This window comes from Elephantulus edwardii, unplaced genomic scaffold (genome assembly GCF_000299155.1).
Source record: "Elephantulus edwardii isolate Elephantulus edwardi_28Jun2011 unplaced genomic scaffold, EleEdw1.0 scaffold00034, whole genome shotgun sequence".
NCBI lineage: Eukaryota > Metazoa > Chordata > Mammalia > Macroscelidea > Macroscelididae > Elephantulus > Elephantulus edwardii.
Window position 1 is genome coordinate 1,818,029 of NW_006399784.1, and position 17,195 is coordinate 1,835,223.

Here is a 17,195-nt window from a genome sequence, read left to right on the forward strand (position 1 = left end):
TTGCATGTTCGATCAATCTCCGATTGTAAATGTTGGTAAAAATCTTCTATCTCCTCTTCCTTGGCTCTGGTTGTTGGTGCATATATTTGAATAATAGTAGTATTCACTGGACTTCCTTATATGCATATAGATATTACCCTGTACTTCAAGACGGCACATAACAACAACAACATCCTAACAAAAACAAAAACAAAACAGTTTTTGACCTTCTATGAAACTAACTTTATTTCTCTTTAATGCAATGACTAATCATTTAATCCAAATATGTTTCTACCTGTATCTGCTATTCATGCCTTCCAATAGATATTCCAGAAATGTTTCCTGTTTCAGTTTATGCACTGATTACATTATAACTCTTGACTGGAATTTCATTTCTAAAGCGGTTGGAATCTATTAAAATCAGATCATGTTATCTCCTTTATGAAAGCTTTTTTTAATATATTTTCCACTCTGTGCTTCAGAATCCCTACTAAATGTTCTTCTCTGATTTTTATTTCCTCTTGTTTATTTCTATATCTGTATAGTCTTTATTTTACCTCAATTTTATTTTCTTTAGAACAGCTCATTTTGAAGACCATAAATAAGACATTTGTTTTACTGTATTCTCCACACTCCCTCATGCTCAGGCATTTCATTCATAGAGTCGTTATGAGTCGTCTATGACTCCACTGCACTTAACAACAATAACAACAATGACATACAGAGAGATACCTTGGCCTAGTGGACAGAAAGTTATGCTACCAAGCCTAAGGTGGGTGATTTTCTGCAGCCCTCAGGCTGGGTTCAGATTGTTTCCCTGTCAAACATTCTTCTAGGTTGTATGACACTGGTATGTGCCTTGCTGAACAGAGGTATCTCATGGTTGCTGTGATGCTGAACACTGGGACACTGATGTGCCAAACATGGTAATGGTTATCCATGGTGAACAGTGTTTGCTGGAGCTTCCCGACTAAAATAAGCCTGGAAGCTTCCGAAATGGCTTGCCTCTGGAAACTTTATGTATGAAGAGTGCTCAGGCCTTTCATTCATATGGTCGCTATGAGTCATCTATGACTTGACAGCACCTAACAACAACAACAACAACCACACTCCCTGAAAAGCTCTTCTTAGTATTTTCTGAACAAAACAATCCTTTCATTAAATTCACCAAAAACTAAAGGTAGAATAATAAAAAAGTACACTGTTTAATCAATCTACATATTTGGTTTCTGACTGTAGGCATTTGAGATATTTTCTAAGTATGATTGTTGAAATTTGATAGCTTTATCCAAACTTCTACATCAAAAATAAGTATTTGCCAAGAGAATACAAACATTTTTCTTCAGTATTGTGGCTCCTTTTTAATAAACAGTTCCCAACCTAGTATTTGGCCTGTAAGTAGGTACTCAAAACATGTTTTTGCATGAATGAATGGATTTCACTTTCAAGGTCTATGAATTTGGTTTCTGTTTTCTTTTTGTTTTTTTTGTTTTTTCCTTGCTTGTTTGCTTTCTTCCCTCATCCCCTCACTTTATTTCTTTCATTTTTCTTATTTTTTTTTAAAGACTGCAGGCACGTCTTGTGCTGTCATTACATAGAAGTTATAATTAATTAGGTCACAGTTTATCTTACATTGGCTTTACTCTAGTCTCTTTAATGAGATTTGGGAAGCACCCTTGTGTAATCATTCTCACATTTAAGAACCATCTGTTAGAGTGGGTCACTTCTGCAGATGGCTAATCTCATTAATTTATGTTGAATTTTCCCAGCTTCAGTAGCAGAGTGAAATTGTCCTACTACTTTCCTAGCTTTGGAGGACCCCTCATTTGGCATCTTCAGCCGTCTATGATGTGGAAAAGAAAATAAATGTCTTCTGATTTATATGCAAATTCTTCTTACAATGAGAATGATTCACATCATATGAAGCACAAGTAAAATTGACTCCTCATTTATATAGCTTATTGTTTTTCTCCATGGATAACTAGCATGCTACTTAGAAATGTGGTAATTTGAACCTTAATTGATATTGTCTCAAATGATGACTCATAATAACTGTGTTCCTCCAGAGATGACTGACACACTCCAAATTTTCTTGATTTCTTACATCATCTTTCAGTTTTAAATACTGGTGGTGGCGGGGGTTGAAGTCAGCATAAAAACATGTCCACAATTATCTGCAAAAAGCAATGTTTGGTTTGTGCTTTCTCAGCCAGCTTATCTTTCTGCAGTGATTGAATAGTTACAGTGTAAAAGAGTTCATAATGGAATTATTTTCATGAATAATATGCAACACTTACATCCATAGAATAAACCAGAATATAGATTTTAAAGCACACGAGAGAGGCATAATCTCACTTTATCATGATTATCAGAAAGAACAAAACATATCTCCTTTTAAAAAGTAGAAAATTACTACAATCAAAGTCAATAATCTGTAATCTGAATAGATCACTAAATGTTTGAACTGAAGAACTCTTAGATTTTTTTCAATCACTTCACATTTTGATGAAGCAATAGAGAAAACTAATGTGATCTGCACATGATCAAACTTCTATAAAGAAATGTAAGGACCAAAATTAGGTACCTAGGGTCAACTACAGGATTTTTATTTGTTTTCTTCTACACAATCATTATATTATTGTCATTATTATTTTTTAAAAAATCTTAGCCAAGTACTCTCTAAGGTATTAAACTTGTTCAACTTAATATTATCTTTTTTTTCTGAGTTTGGGAGCTTAAAACCAGTATGTACCATTCCTCCTGTTCTGCAGGAGAAGGATGAGCAGTCAGTCTCTTCTTTTGCAATTAACTGCCTCTGAAAATCTGCCAGAGGGTCAGTTACGGGTCACTTCTGACTAGATGGTCTATAACAACAACAAAGTATTTCCAAGATCATCTATTTCCTCCTCTTTGTCCCTGGTTGTTGGTGCATGTATTTGAATGATAGTGATATTAACAGGTCTTCCTTGTATGTGTATGATATTATCCTATCACTCATAACATTGTATTTCAAGATTGATCTAGAAATGGTCTTTTTAACTGTCAATGTAACCTCATTTTTCTTCACCTTTTTATTCCCAGCAGAGTACATTATATGACTGTCTGATACAAAATGTTTCATACCAACCCATTTCATTTCACCAATGCCTAGTATGTCAATATTTTTGTGTTCCATTTCTACTTTAAAAATCTCCAATTTTCCTACATTCATACTTCTCATATTCCATGCTCCAATGGCAGTGTCTGTTTGCAACTGTTCCTTCACCATTGTGATTCACAGTAAGAAGGTTTTGCTTCTGGTGCCATATCTGCTAATCTACACTAAGTGTGCTCTATTGTACGTAGAGTATTCTGTGTTTAATTGACTATGCAAAGGCATTTGACTATGTATATCACTGCAAATTGTGGCTAACCTTGAGTAGAATGGGGATCCCAGAGCACTTAATTGTGTTCACGAAAAACCCATGTTTGTACCAGAAAAAACAGTAGTCAGAACAGAGCAGGGAAACTCTATGTGGTTAGGATCAGGAAGAGTGTGGGTCAGTAATATATCCTGTTTCCATACCTTTTCAATTCTGTATGCAGATCAGATAATTTGTGAGGTTAGACTATGAGGGACATGTAACAATAGGGTTGGAGGAAGACCCATCAATAACCTGTGTTATGCAGATGGCATCACCTTACTTGAGGACACCACAAGGCATTTGTTGCAGAAGGTCAAGGACTGCAGCCTTCAACATGGATTGAACCTCAACATCAAGGAAACAAAGATTCTCACCATTGGGCCAATGAGCATCTTCATGATAGAGAAGAGATTGAGATTTTCATAGCTTCAGATTGCTTTGTTCCACAATCAACACTTTGGCACCAGCAATCAGGAAATCAAAAGATAAATTGCATTGGCCAAATCAGCTGTTAGGGACCTTGCTGAAGTACTTGAAAAGCAATGATATCAGTCTGGAGACTAAGGTGCACCTGATCCAGGACATGGTCATCACAATTACTCAGTTAAGCTAACTGATTATTTTGACTAATTATATTCCCTTCATAAACTAGAATGGAGAGAGAATAATAGAGATATCAGAAAGAAAATAAAATGAACCATTTATTATTTTGCATGATTACCTCATTGTCTGAGAAGGACCGATAATTTGCTTTGGGTTTTGGGCATTTTCTCAGACCTGAAGTTCACTGGCCTTACTTTTCTTTTACCCATTTTTTGACTTGTAAACTATAAACAAAATATGATATAATATTTAGCAAGCAAGAGGAGGAATTTCTTAGTGTTTTAAAATCATTGTGTAATGATTTTAGTATTATATAAAAGTATATATGACTTATATAAAATGATTATAATGGTTTTATGACTTATATAAAAGTATTTTACATTTTAAAATCCGTGAAGTAGGAAGGATATTTTTTTCCCCTGGAAAGCAGCTGGCATTCCTTTATTTCTGCCTGGGCCTGGATGGCTGAGAACATAATTCAGATAAAGGCACTGAGGCATGTGGGACTTGGCAAAAGAAAAGCAACAAGGTGAGGAGTTGCTTGGGTGGTGACTGTAAATGAATGGAACACAAGTGTAGAAACAGAGATTCTATCAGAACTGAGAGAAAGGACTTTGGGGTATAGAAGCAACTTATAAATTGAGCTTAGCAGAGGGTGTGTGAAAGGGTTATGGAGTATGAGATGGGTGTGCTGGGAAAGGGAGTGATTCTGAGATAAGGAAATAAAGCCAGGGATAATTTGGAATTGGCAAGCTGAGGTATCCTGGGCCCTGGTTGTTGATTGAGAAGTTGATACCATGGCTAGAAGAATGAAGAGGTCTGTGAGTCACAAGACTCATGAAGCTATGGCTGCAGACAGCATCAATCCTGGAAGTCCAGGGGTCTAAGGTGACTCTAATGGGAAGGCAGCGAGGGGAAGATGTGGGGTTCTTTCTTATTCAGGAATACATGGTAGCCTACAGCCACTCCTGGATGTGCTCTTGGATTTGCTCAGTGTCATCTTTGTCAAGTGATGCCAAAGCAGGAAACATGGCAACCAGCCTGACTAGAGAGCTGATGGAGCTGTCAAAATCTATATGAGCTCCATCATCTGAATAGCATAGGATTATCATATTGTAAAAATGCTGATTCAGATGGAAGCTTGCTGCTTCAAAAGCCCCTTGGAGCTTTCTGCTGCACATGGTACCTGAGTAGTCAATATCACACTGTTTGTATAGGGCTACTTTTGAAATTGTTCCATAGGTCCCAGAATTCCTCAAAGTATAGCTTGCTTTTGGTATCACTATCCATCACAACCTCCAAGCTTCAACAAGTGTTAATGCAACTTCAAATAAGAATGAGTAATGATGTCAGTCTAGAGACTGAGGTGCTCCTGATCCAGACCTCAGTCATTGTAATTACTTGCTATGAATCAGAGAGATGGACAATGACTAAGGAGGATGGAAGAATCAATGCCTTTGAGTTGTGGTGCTGAAGAAGAGTATTGAATGTACCATGGACTGCCAGAAGAACAAATAGATATGTCTTGGTAGGAATGCAACCAAGTCTCTCCATGAAGGCAATGATTTGAAGCTCCATCTTACATTCTTTAGACATGTGGCCAGGAAAGGACAGTTTTTGAAGGACATCAAATTTGGAAAGGTGGTGAGACAGTGCAGGAGAGGAAGACCCTGGATAAGATAGACTGACATGATACTGGGACAATGGGGTTAGGTGTGCCAGAGAAAGTGATACTAGCTCAGGATTGGTCAGAGTTCAGAACTATTATACGTAGGGACACTATGAGTGACTCGATGACACATAACAACAAAAAGAAGAAATAAAATGCATATATATTAACATGTTAGGTACTTGTGAAAAGAGACAAATTGGCATAGGACACTGAATATTGAACAATCACCTGACTATGCAGAAAATGAAAAGATAAGGGGAAAGGGCTCATATTCATAGTTAAAAGATCATTTCTAGGTCCATCTTGAAATCTAATGTTGTGATCAGCAGAATTCTTTTGAAATGTGCCTTGTGGGATAGTTAAAAAGGAGGCTCGACATAAAATCAGCAATAGATTATGAAGGTGTCTTCTTTTAACTTTTGAATATGGTTTAAGAGTTTACAGAGAAAACTGGTTTTCCATCAGCAATTTATAAACATTACCTTTGTGACAGTGATTATAAACCCCATATTTTAATAGCACTCTTACATTCTTATCTTTTCACCCCTATTTCTATCATCCTTGTTATCCAGTCCTGTTTTCTTCTTCCTCTTTTTTATTTTTTTTTTTATGGATCATCCTGTCTTCTAAACACCTTCTAATCTTCCTTTATAAGGAGCTCAGACGGTCTAATGGAAGCTGCACTGCAATTCCAAAGGCACACAGTTTAAATACACAAGGTGTTCTGTAGAAGGACAATCAATCCCCTCCCTGAAAATAACTGCCTCAGAAAATCCACTGGAGAGTCATCTATGATTCAGTTCTGACTTGAAGGCATGCAACATCAATAATTCACCACCCTTTTTCATCTCTTCCTGATTTCTAAACTTTGTATCTAGGCAAATACCATTCTTTTGTTGTTTTTCATATTTTTATTATATCTAGTATATATTATTTATACTATATTAAAATATTTTACATGCATTATCTTGTCTTATATTCACATCAACCCAACCTGGTTGGTACTTTTGTCTCAATGGCCATTTTACAATTGAAACTGAGGCATGGAAAGATTAAAAAATTTTCTGTGCTCTTACAGCTAGTAGATGAGTTGGGCCTGGGATTTGAAGGAGAAAGGATGTCAATAAAGCCCATACTTTTAGCCACTGTGCTTGACCATAATTACTAATTGTTGGCTCAAGTTTGTAATACTTAGAAAATGCAATGATACAGGAAAAATATACTTTGCTAAAATTTTGATCTTTTATGGTTGCTATTCTAAGGAATGTTTTCTTTGCTGATAGAGCTGTCTATTGTTAAACTGAGAGTTGAGTCACAAGAGTGTTTTCTGTTTTAGGCTAGAAGACCAAAGGCCCTTTCTTAAGAAAAGCCTCTGGAAGGCTTGGATCCAGTAATTTTTTTATTAACTCTCAAAACTGGAGCAAACCAAAATTGATTAAGTTTTCATCACCCAGGTAATTGATCAAGGAAATAGAATGATTGATTATGGGAAAATTTAAAAGGTGCAGTGAAAGAGAGGAAGAAACTCGAAGATATACATTGGCATGTTGCTGTTGTTATGTTCAGTCAAGTTGCCTGCAACTCGTATCGACCCTATGTACAGCAGCTCTGAACAGTGCCCTGTCCTGAGCCATTCTCACTAATTCCAATGCACCAACACCATTGTCCCAGTAACTGTATCAATCCATCTCATCCTGTGCTATACCTCCACCTTTCTGAGCATGATGTCCTTCTCCAAAGACCAGACTTTCTTGGTGATGTGCCCAAAGTATGTGTGATGGAGCTTTGAAATCCTTGCCTCCAAGAAGAAACTTTGGTTCCAACCTCTCCCAGAAAGACCTATTTGTTTTCTTGGTAGTCCATGGTATGTTCAAGACTTTTCTCCAGAACCACAATTTGAAGACATCTATTCTTCTTCTGTTATCCTTAGACATTTCCCAGCTCTCTGATGCATAGCAAGTAGTTGTAAAGACCATGGCCTGCATTAGGCACACTTCAGTCTCTAGACTGACTCTGAAGGGTATTCATTACTTGACTTACACATTTGACTGTGTGGACATTGGCATAGTGACTGCAACAATGAACATGGCTGGCATGGCAAAAAAAAAAACAACCCAAAAAACAAAAACACAAGGTTATGATCTCATATATATAAGGTCACAACAAATCAAAGCCAACTTAATGTTGTTGTTGTTAAGTGCTGTCAAGTCACAGGAGACTCATAGCGACCCTATGAAGGACAGTCCTCAATGCTTGGGTGTCTTTCATCCTCTCTCCAGGTTCATAGGGTTTCTGGAGGCAAGCTATTACGGAAGTGGATGTCACTCCTGTTTTCAAGCTTGTTTTAATCGGGTAGCTAACTAAAAAATTTAAATTTGAACTTCAAATTCCTGTTCTCCCCCCCACACACACTATACACGCTTCTTTTGTTCTGGTTATCAATATCTTCCATTTGTAAAATATACTGTTGGATCAATTTAGACCTGTTTTCTTCAAAGCAGGCCTGTACATATTATCATATGGCAACTTGTGGACTCTGGGGCCCTGTATTTTTTCCGACAGAGACCTACACAGCTTGAAATGGCCAGCTTGTAGTTTAAATTTGTACTTGCTGAGACTTGAAATAAAGCAGTCAGTGAACCACAGCTTGTGAGATCATAAGCTTGGAATGACCAGAGCCGGTTGGATCACATGGGCCAAAAAGGAAGACTGCTAAATCTTGGTTAATGTTGAAGCCAAGTGAATGGCCTGACTAATAGCACCTAAAAACGTGTAAGTTGGAGGAAAAATGACAGAAGGAAGGAAAGAAATAAAGAAGGAATTAGAAAACTGAAATTTAAAAGGAATGAAGAAAAGACAATCTTCACATGTATTAGTCAGTTATCTAGATTTTCCTGGTCGTAGCATGAAGGAATAGAAAGGATATTATACTCTGAATGTTGTTACTGTGTACTGTAGAATTGGAAGTAACTCATAACTGACCCTTCAGCAGACTTTCAGAGGCTATATCTCTTGAGAAGAGATTTGACCAAGCTACTGGAGGATTGAAACTGTATGCCCTTTGGATAACATATATTGTTTACAAGTTTTCCTCAGATTCTGTGCCACATTCTTCTTCATAGAGTCAAGCTTCATGAATTATTTGCTCAGAATACAGATTGAGTAGGTATGGGGAAAGGTTGTATCCTTTTGCTGACAATTCCTGATTTTAAACAATGCAGTGTTCCTATGTTCAATTTGAATAACAGCTTCTTGGTCTAAGTATATATTTTATATGATCATAATAAAGTGTTCTGGGATTCCCGTTCCTTTCAATGTACTCTGTGAACTTTGATAAATGTTGATAGTTGTAGAGAGGAGTCAGGACTTTTGTTCATAGTGTCTCTCAAGCTGTGCTCAACTTGAAGGCAATCAACAACAATAACAATTACTTTTCATAAGCACTAGAGAACTTAGCAAGGGCATTACTAGTTCTCTGCAGTAACAGTTGTGGTTATCTTTAGGGGCCATCGAGTCAAGTAGGACTCATAGTGACCCTATGAACAAAAAATCCAAACTCTATTCTATCCTACCTCATCCTCATATTTCCTGACACACAAGAGCCCATTGCAGCAGTCATTGTGTCAATCCACCTCTGTGAGGGTCTTCTTTTCCTTCACTGACTCTAGCCTTCCCAGCATCATATCCCCCTCCAATGAATAGTACCTCATAACAACATGCCCAAAATATGTGAGGTAAAATCTCTTCATTCTTACCTCCAGAGAGTAGTACTCCAGCTGCACCCTTTCCAAGACACATCTCTTTGTTCTATTGTATGCCCGTAGGATAGTCAGTGTTCTTCTCCAATATCACAGTTGGAAGACATCAATTCTTGTTTGTCATCCCTATTCATTGTCCAGCTCTCAGATGTATAGCAAGTGATCAAAATGTCTATGACCTTAATCAGATGAATGTTAATCCTCAGACTGACATCATTAATTCTCCTCAATAATTTTGGGAACTCCCCAACTGCAGATTTTCCCTGTGCAGTCTCCTTTTTCCCTAACTGCTGGTACCAAGGGTTTTAGTTGCGGATCCAACCAAGATGAAGCTATTGACTAATAAAGTCAATACTAGTAAGGATCTCTAATACTTTTGTGAGACTCATTAAGGTGTAAGCTTTGATTCATGTGATTTAAACATTAGTATGTTGTTGTTCTGCCCATCGATTCATCTTTGACTCAGCAATCTTATGTAAAACAGCCCTAAACCCTGCTCTATGCTGTGCCAATCTTATTGTTTCTGACATACTAACCCTCATTATCCAAGCCACTGAATCAATCCATCTTAATGAGGATCTTTCTCTCTTGTGCTCTCCCTCTATCTTCCCAAGCATAATGTCCCTCTCCAAGGACTAGTCCCTCCTTGTAATATGTCCAAATTATGTCAGACAGAGCTTCAGAATTTTTGCTTTCAAAGAGCATCCTGGTCTCACCCACTCTAAGAGGAACCTGTTTATTTTCTTAGCAGTCCATGGCATATATAATACTCTTCCCTAGCACCATAGCTCAAAGGCATCTATTTTTCATCTATCTTCCCTAGTCATTGTCCAGCTTTCTGATGCATAGCAAGTGATTACAAAGACTATGGCCTGGATCAGGCAAATCTTGCTCTCCAGACTTACATCATTGCTCTTCAGTACTTTGGAGAGATGTCTGACAGCAGACTTTCCCAGTGCAATTGGTCTTTTAATTCCCTGGCTACTGGTACCAAGAGTGTTGATTGTGGAACCAAGCATAAAAGCTGTTAACAATTTCAGTCTCTTCGCCATCTATCATGGTGCTTCCAAATGGTCCTGTGGTGAGAATCTTTGTTTCCTTGATGTTGTGATTCAATTCACATTAAAGGCTATAGTCCTTGAACTTCTTTTGCAACAAGTACTTCATATCCACCTGAGTTTGAACAAGTAGGGTTGTGTTATCTGCACAACACAGATTGTTGATGAGTCTTCCTCTAATCCTTATGCCACATAACTCCTCTTAGAGTCCAGACTCCCAGATAATCTGTTCTGCATATTGATTGAAAAGGTATGGAGATAGGACACATTCCTGGTATACACCCTTTCCAATTTTGAACCATGTAGTGATTTCTTGGTCTGTTTGATAATTGCCTCTTGATCCAAGTATAGGTTTCACATAAGCACCATCAAAAGATCTGATATTCCGACTCTTCTCTGAGTCAGCTACAGTTTGCTGTGATCCAAACAGTCAAATGATTTTTCATAGTCAATGAAACACAGATAGACATTCCTCTAGTACTCCCTGCTTTCAGCCAAGATACATGTAACATTACCTATAATATACCTAGTACTACTGTCTTTTCTAAACCTAGCTTACACTTCAGGCAGTTCTCTTGATGTGCTTCCCCAGTAGTTTTTGGATAATCTTCAGCAGAATCTTTCTTGCATGTGATATCAATGATATTGCTTTATAATTTCCACATTCTATCAGGTCATCTTTCTTTGGAATGGGAACAAATGTAGATCTCTTCCAGGCAGGTGGTTGTCCTCTAGATTTCTTGGCACAATGTGTTGAGCACATTCAAGGCTGAGTGTGTTTGTTGAAATGTCAATTGATTTGCCATCAGTTCCTGGGGCCTTGTTGTGTTTTTTTTTGTTTTGTTTTGTTTTGTTTTTTTGGGGTTTTTTTTTTTGCCAATTTTTTCAGAGCAGCTTGAACTTCTTCCTTCATCACCAAAGGTTCTTGCTCATATGTTGTTTCATTAAATTCTTCTGTGTCTGCCAATTATTTTTGATACAATGACTCTGTATGCTCTTTTCATATTCTTTTAATGCTTCCTGCCTCATTGTTATTGTTATGTTCCCCCTGAGTTGACTGTAACTCCTTGCAATCCTACATTTAATAGCTCTAAAACTTGCCCAGTTTCAGTGACTCCGATACACCTAATCTGCTTCCCCCAGTTACAGTGTCATTCCATCTCATCCGGGGTCTTCCTCACCTACAATGTCCCTCCGCCTTTCTAAGTATGAGGTCCTTCTCCAAGGACTGCTCCCTCCTGGCAACATGTCCAAAGTATGTGAGACAGAGTTTAAAAATTTTTGTCTCTAAGGAGAAACTTGGTTTCACCCACTCCAAGAAAGACTTAACAGGTTTCTAGCAGTTGATAGTGTGTTCAGTACTCTTCTCTAGAACTATAACTCAAAGACATCAATTCTTCTGTTTTTCTTAGTTATTATCCAGCTTTCCAATGCACACCAAGAAATTGCAAAGACCATGGCCTAGATCATGTGCACCTTAGTCTCTAGACTGGCATCATGTTCTTTATCACTTTGGAAAGGTCCCTGAGAGTAAACTTCTTCAATGCAATTTGCTTTTGATTTCCTTACTACTGGTGTTAACAGTGTTGATTTTGGTATCAAGCAAGCTAAAGTTGTTAACAACTTCCATCTCTTCTCCAACCATCATGGTGCCGCCAATTGGCCCAATGGTGAGAATCTTTGTCTTTAAAAAAGAACCAAAAAACAAAAAAACCAAATAAACTTCACAATGCCAAATGGCCAACAACAGAGTAAGTTTATTTTTATGTACAGAAACATCAGTGTGTAAATCAGCTCAATTTGATGGTAAATTCTTTGGCATTGGTCTTCTCCAGGTTGGCAATGTGGGCCACTGACTTGGTGATCCCCAGCACATTGCATCCCCAGTGGTGGTGAATCTATAATATCTTATGTTTTAATTGATCCTAAAGGCTTCCACCAGCTTGGCAAGAACACCTTTGTCTTCCAATTCACCTGTATGAATGTAACTCTTCTCCAGGTCTTCTGATGGATGAGGTGGTCCAGCCTGGCCCTGCCTTGGATTATGTAATAGGGAATATCCATGTTACAACACAAGACTAGCAAGAAGACCACCAGCTCAATGGGGTCCACATCATGCTTGATCACTACCAGTTGGGCCTTCTTGTTCTCCACTAGGGTGGTGACAGTATTCACTCCTGCAGGGAGGACAGGAGGTCTCTTTGTGGGAACATTTCCTTTGCCAGCAGACTTATCCTCAGCCCAGGCCAACAACTTCTGCTTCTTCTCCTGCTTAGTCTCCAGTCAGTACTTGTTTGCCAGCTTCAGAAGCTTTGTAGCAGTCTGGTGGTCCAAGACCTGGACAAACTAGTTAAGGGCATATGACATCTTGAGTCACTTATAGTGAAGTGCCTTTTGCAGCTGCAGTTAAATGTAGTAGGACCGTTTGACAAAGCAGGTAAAATCTCTTTTGATTTGGATATCCTGCCTTATGTCAAAGTTCTTGGGCCTTTTCTCAAATAGGGGAATCATTATCTTCCTGGACTCCTGCTTCTAGATCACAGGTGGTGCCAAACTACCTTCTTCCCCTTGGCTTTCTTTCCTTTCAATATCTTGGGCAGACGGACAACAGAAAAAGAGAAGGGATTGTGGGTAATATGTATCATAATCTTTGTCTTCTTGATGTTAAGCTTCAATACATATGGAAGATTACAATCCTTGACATTTTACTGTAAATGCTTCAGGTCATCCTCAGTTTCATCAAACAAGGTTTTATCATCTGCATATATCATCTGGTGGCTCAGTGGTGATGAATTGCACTATCAACCCAAAGGTATTCAGTTTGAATTCATGAGTTACTTTGCAGGAGAAAGATGGACAATCTACTTTTTTAAGATTAAATTTTATTAATTTTAATAAACATTTACAGAGATTTTGTGTTTCCATTCATTCATTGTTGCACTATTTTCTGTACCCTCCCCCCCAGTTCGTTCCTCTTTTTCCCCCCTTGAAAGTCTGTTTTAATTGTCACATTGCCACAGTGCTTGTCAAAGACAGTTCTGATTAATATCCTTTGTCAGTGTGTCCTTTGCCATTCCCTATCACTCCTCCTTGAGAGAGACTTCACCCTGATCCATAAGGAAAAGGGGATGGCGTATTCCCTTAGCTACTTCCTACTGAAAAGGGACGGTGTAGGTTTCAGGGTGAAGATCTTCTCTCAATATTCTAAAGGGCCCCTTTGGGAATAGGAAACATGTAGACTATTGTGGAGACTGATTTTGGAACTTAGATGCACTGTTACCAATTGTGCTTAGCCATACATGTTCATATCCTTGAAGATGTATCACGGAACTGTTGCAGCCTAGAAGACACAAATTTAACTAACAAGTTGAAAGTACATGAGTCAAAAATTAAAAAGCAATAATATTCCAAGTAGAGGTTGTAATAATGGTAAAAATCAAGTTAAAGAGGGAAGATAGTTCTTAAAATAAAAGGCCTATTGACTAGCACATTGTCTATTATAGTATAAAGATTAGGAACCACAAGATGTAGAGGCTCAACTATGTCATTTACTGTTCTTAAGTCCTGGATCAAATTCCATCTACCACTGGGTTATTTTACAGCTCAGAAGTCTGCATGCAAGGCACAGGTGAAGTAAGGAACTGCTTATGAGGTTTTCCGTCCATTCCAACAACTAAGAAATATTGAGAAGAGTTGGGACCTCAGAAGGCTTTTAGGACCAAATAGTCCAGGAGAAAACGAATATACTTACCAGTAATGTTAATGCTTACCCACAGCTCTTCTGGGAGGATCTAAATCTTTGAAGCATCCTCCTTTGTTTCTAGTTGGGAGCTGGGGCCTGTCAGTCCTATCAGCCACGAGAACCTGATATGGGCCATCCTTGGCCAAGTGTCCTTCAGATCCACACTTAAAGCAAGTAAGTGGGAGCTTCCTCTCCACTCCCTTGCCTATCTGTGGCTCTCGTCTGTGACACTGTCTACTGAAGTGGCCCAGCTTTCCACAATGGAAGCAATTCTGACCTCCTTTATTATCTTTGGGTGGCAGTGTTTATGAGTAAGACTTCCTTTTCCTGACACAGACCTAAACTGGCAACAATAGCTGCCCCAATAATTTTGGCCAATCCCTGGTCTTTTCTCTTCCCTCTTGTTGTTAAAAGAGGGAAAAATTTGAACAAATATATAACAAATAATTTTGAACATTATAATCTTTTAAGCTTAAGGCTAGAAATATTAACAATATGATCATTTCTAATCCAGAGATACATGTTCCAATGCAGTACCTATTTTTCATAAATGGTTTTGGTAAGAAGAATATTGTAAATGTAGATACTGTTCCACTATTCCTCCTCCATGGCATGATATAGTGTTATTATCATGAGCAGCTATAAATCCATTGCCATCCTTATTCTAATTTAAATTTTTTTAAATGTAAATTTTTTTAAATTTCAGTATAAATTTATAGAGGCTTTATATTTCCATTTATTCATTGTTGCACATTTATCCCCTCCCAAGCCTCCCCCCCAGAACACTACCCTCTTGGAAAAGTAAAAGAAAAGTTCTTTCATTGCTTAACAAACCCTTTCCCAGATCCACTCCACCATGTAGCTATTGCTCTAGACTCCTGTCATGACAGAAATACCTAATCACATATCTTTTTTAAACAGTTTTCTCCCTCCTCTGTTTCAGTGCACTATACATTATTGAACCCATCTTACTCAGTCTCTCCCCAACCTTAAGGTCAGTCTTCTTTTACAACAGTGGCACCATGCAATATTTGTCCTTTTGTGACTAGGATATTTCACTCAGCATAATGTTCACCAGAGTCAACCATTTTGAATAATATTACATGAGTTCCTTGTTTTTCAATGCAGCATAGTAATCCTTTGTGTGAATATACCACAGCTTCTCTTTCCATTTGTTTGTTGACGGGCACTTAGGTTCTTTCCAACTCCTTGCTATTGTGAACAAACCTGCAATAATCATGGGTGTGCAGGACAATCTACTCTTGTGTTATGTACTGACTCTGAAAACCTAGTAGAAGACCCTACGTGTTAAGTCTAACTTGAAGGAATAGAACAAGATTCCAGATGCCTGTAACATCATCTAGTACTATTTAGAACATTAAGATGTTTATATGAAGATGTTGTTACCGTTGTTACTATGTTGTCAGCAGACTGGAACCAATTAACAGGCGACTCTCCAGACTTGTTGCAGAGGCTGTAAATTACAAAGAAAATTGTCCGTCTTTTTCCTGTGAAGCAGCTGGTGGATAAGCACCATGTGCCTTTGGGTTTGCAATACATCTCTCTATCACTAGGCCCCCAGAGCTCCTCTCTAACTGTTTTGAAACAAAGTTCAGTCTGTTCTACTTTTGTTATCAATGATATTCTACTACCTGGTTTAAAGAAAGTGTGTAAGATGTATTTTATGAAATGGTCCTAAAAGTGGTGACTGTAAAGTCTCTCTCCATTCAATTAGCCAGGCATTACACAATCATACTTAGCTACAAGGAAGTTGTGAGATGTATACTAACAAAATGTTTGTAGGATAAAAGGAAACACAAGTTTGAGTATACATAACACTGTCTCTGCCGTACTTGGCTCAAATTATGTCATTAATCCAGTGCCTAAATCTTTTAAGCTATTACAGATTCATTAAAAAAGAAAAAAGAATTACTCATGAACCGATTTCTCTGAAGAACCATGGAAGCTCTTAGCAGAAAAATCTCAAGTCTTTTAAAATAGACAATAAACCATTCTGATCTTTGCTCCAACAGGAAACATTGTCTTTATTATGCTGCACAGTAAGTGTGTCTGTCCTTTTCTCTGCAGATAGACAATATCTCAATCTTCCAAGGCTATTTACTATACAAACATCCTTAAAAAGGTGGCCCAGAATAAAGGCAGATAAGTGTGTCTGCTTATAAGACAGAGAACCATAAAGAATCCTCTCCCAATAAGTTGTGTTATCTAAAACTAACATGGGATGTAGCCTGGAATTTTAATTGATACTGGGAAAGGAAATCCAATATTCTGTCCCCTATATTCAATGAGTTAAGTTATAAATGTTGCTAACATTTTGCATAAGGAATAACTATATTGGATGTTGAGGCAGGACTTTAGGAAAAATTGAAGTGCCTTAGGTCATTCTGTGTGTTTGTTTCTAACAGCTTATTTTGTTTAGCTAAACAAAGGTTGAAAGATTGAATTTGCATGAATTCCAAAAGATGTTCACAGACAGTAAGGTGCAATTAGAGGACAGAGACTCTGTCATACGTGTTGCTATTGTTGTTGTTATGTGCCATAGAGTTGCCTGTGACTCCTAGCAACTCTATTTACAGCAAGTCTAAAGCCTGCCCTTTTTTGAGCCAGTCTCACTGATTCTTACAACCCTATTTACCCTATTACTGTAACAATCCATCTCATATGGGCTCTTCCGCTCTTGCACTATCCCTTCACCCCTATGAGCATGAAGTTCTTCTCCACTGACTAGGCCCTTCTGTCCATGTACCTAAAATATATGAGATGTAGTTTTAAAATCCTAGTCTCCAAGGAGAAACTTGGTTTCACCTTCTCCAAGAAAAACCTATTTGTTTTCTTGGCAGTCCATGGTATGTTCAAGACTATTCTCCAGCAATACACAATAAAAAGGTTGTCTAAAAATTGCATGACATGATAGTATACTTAGAAAACCCTAAAGACTCAGCAAGAAAACTATTGGAC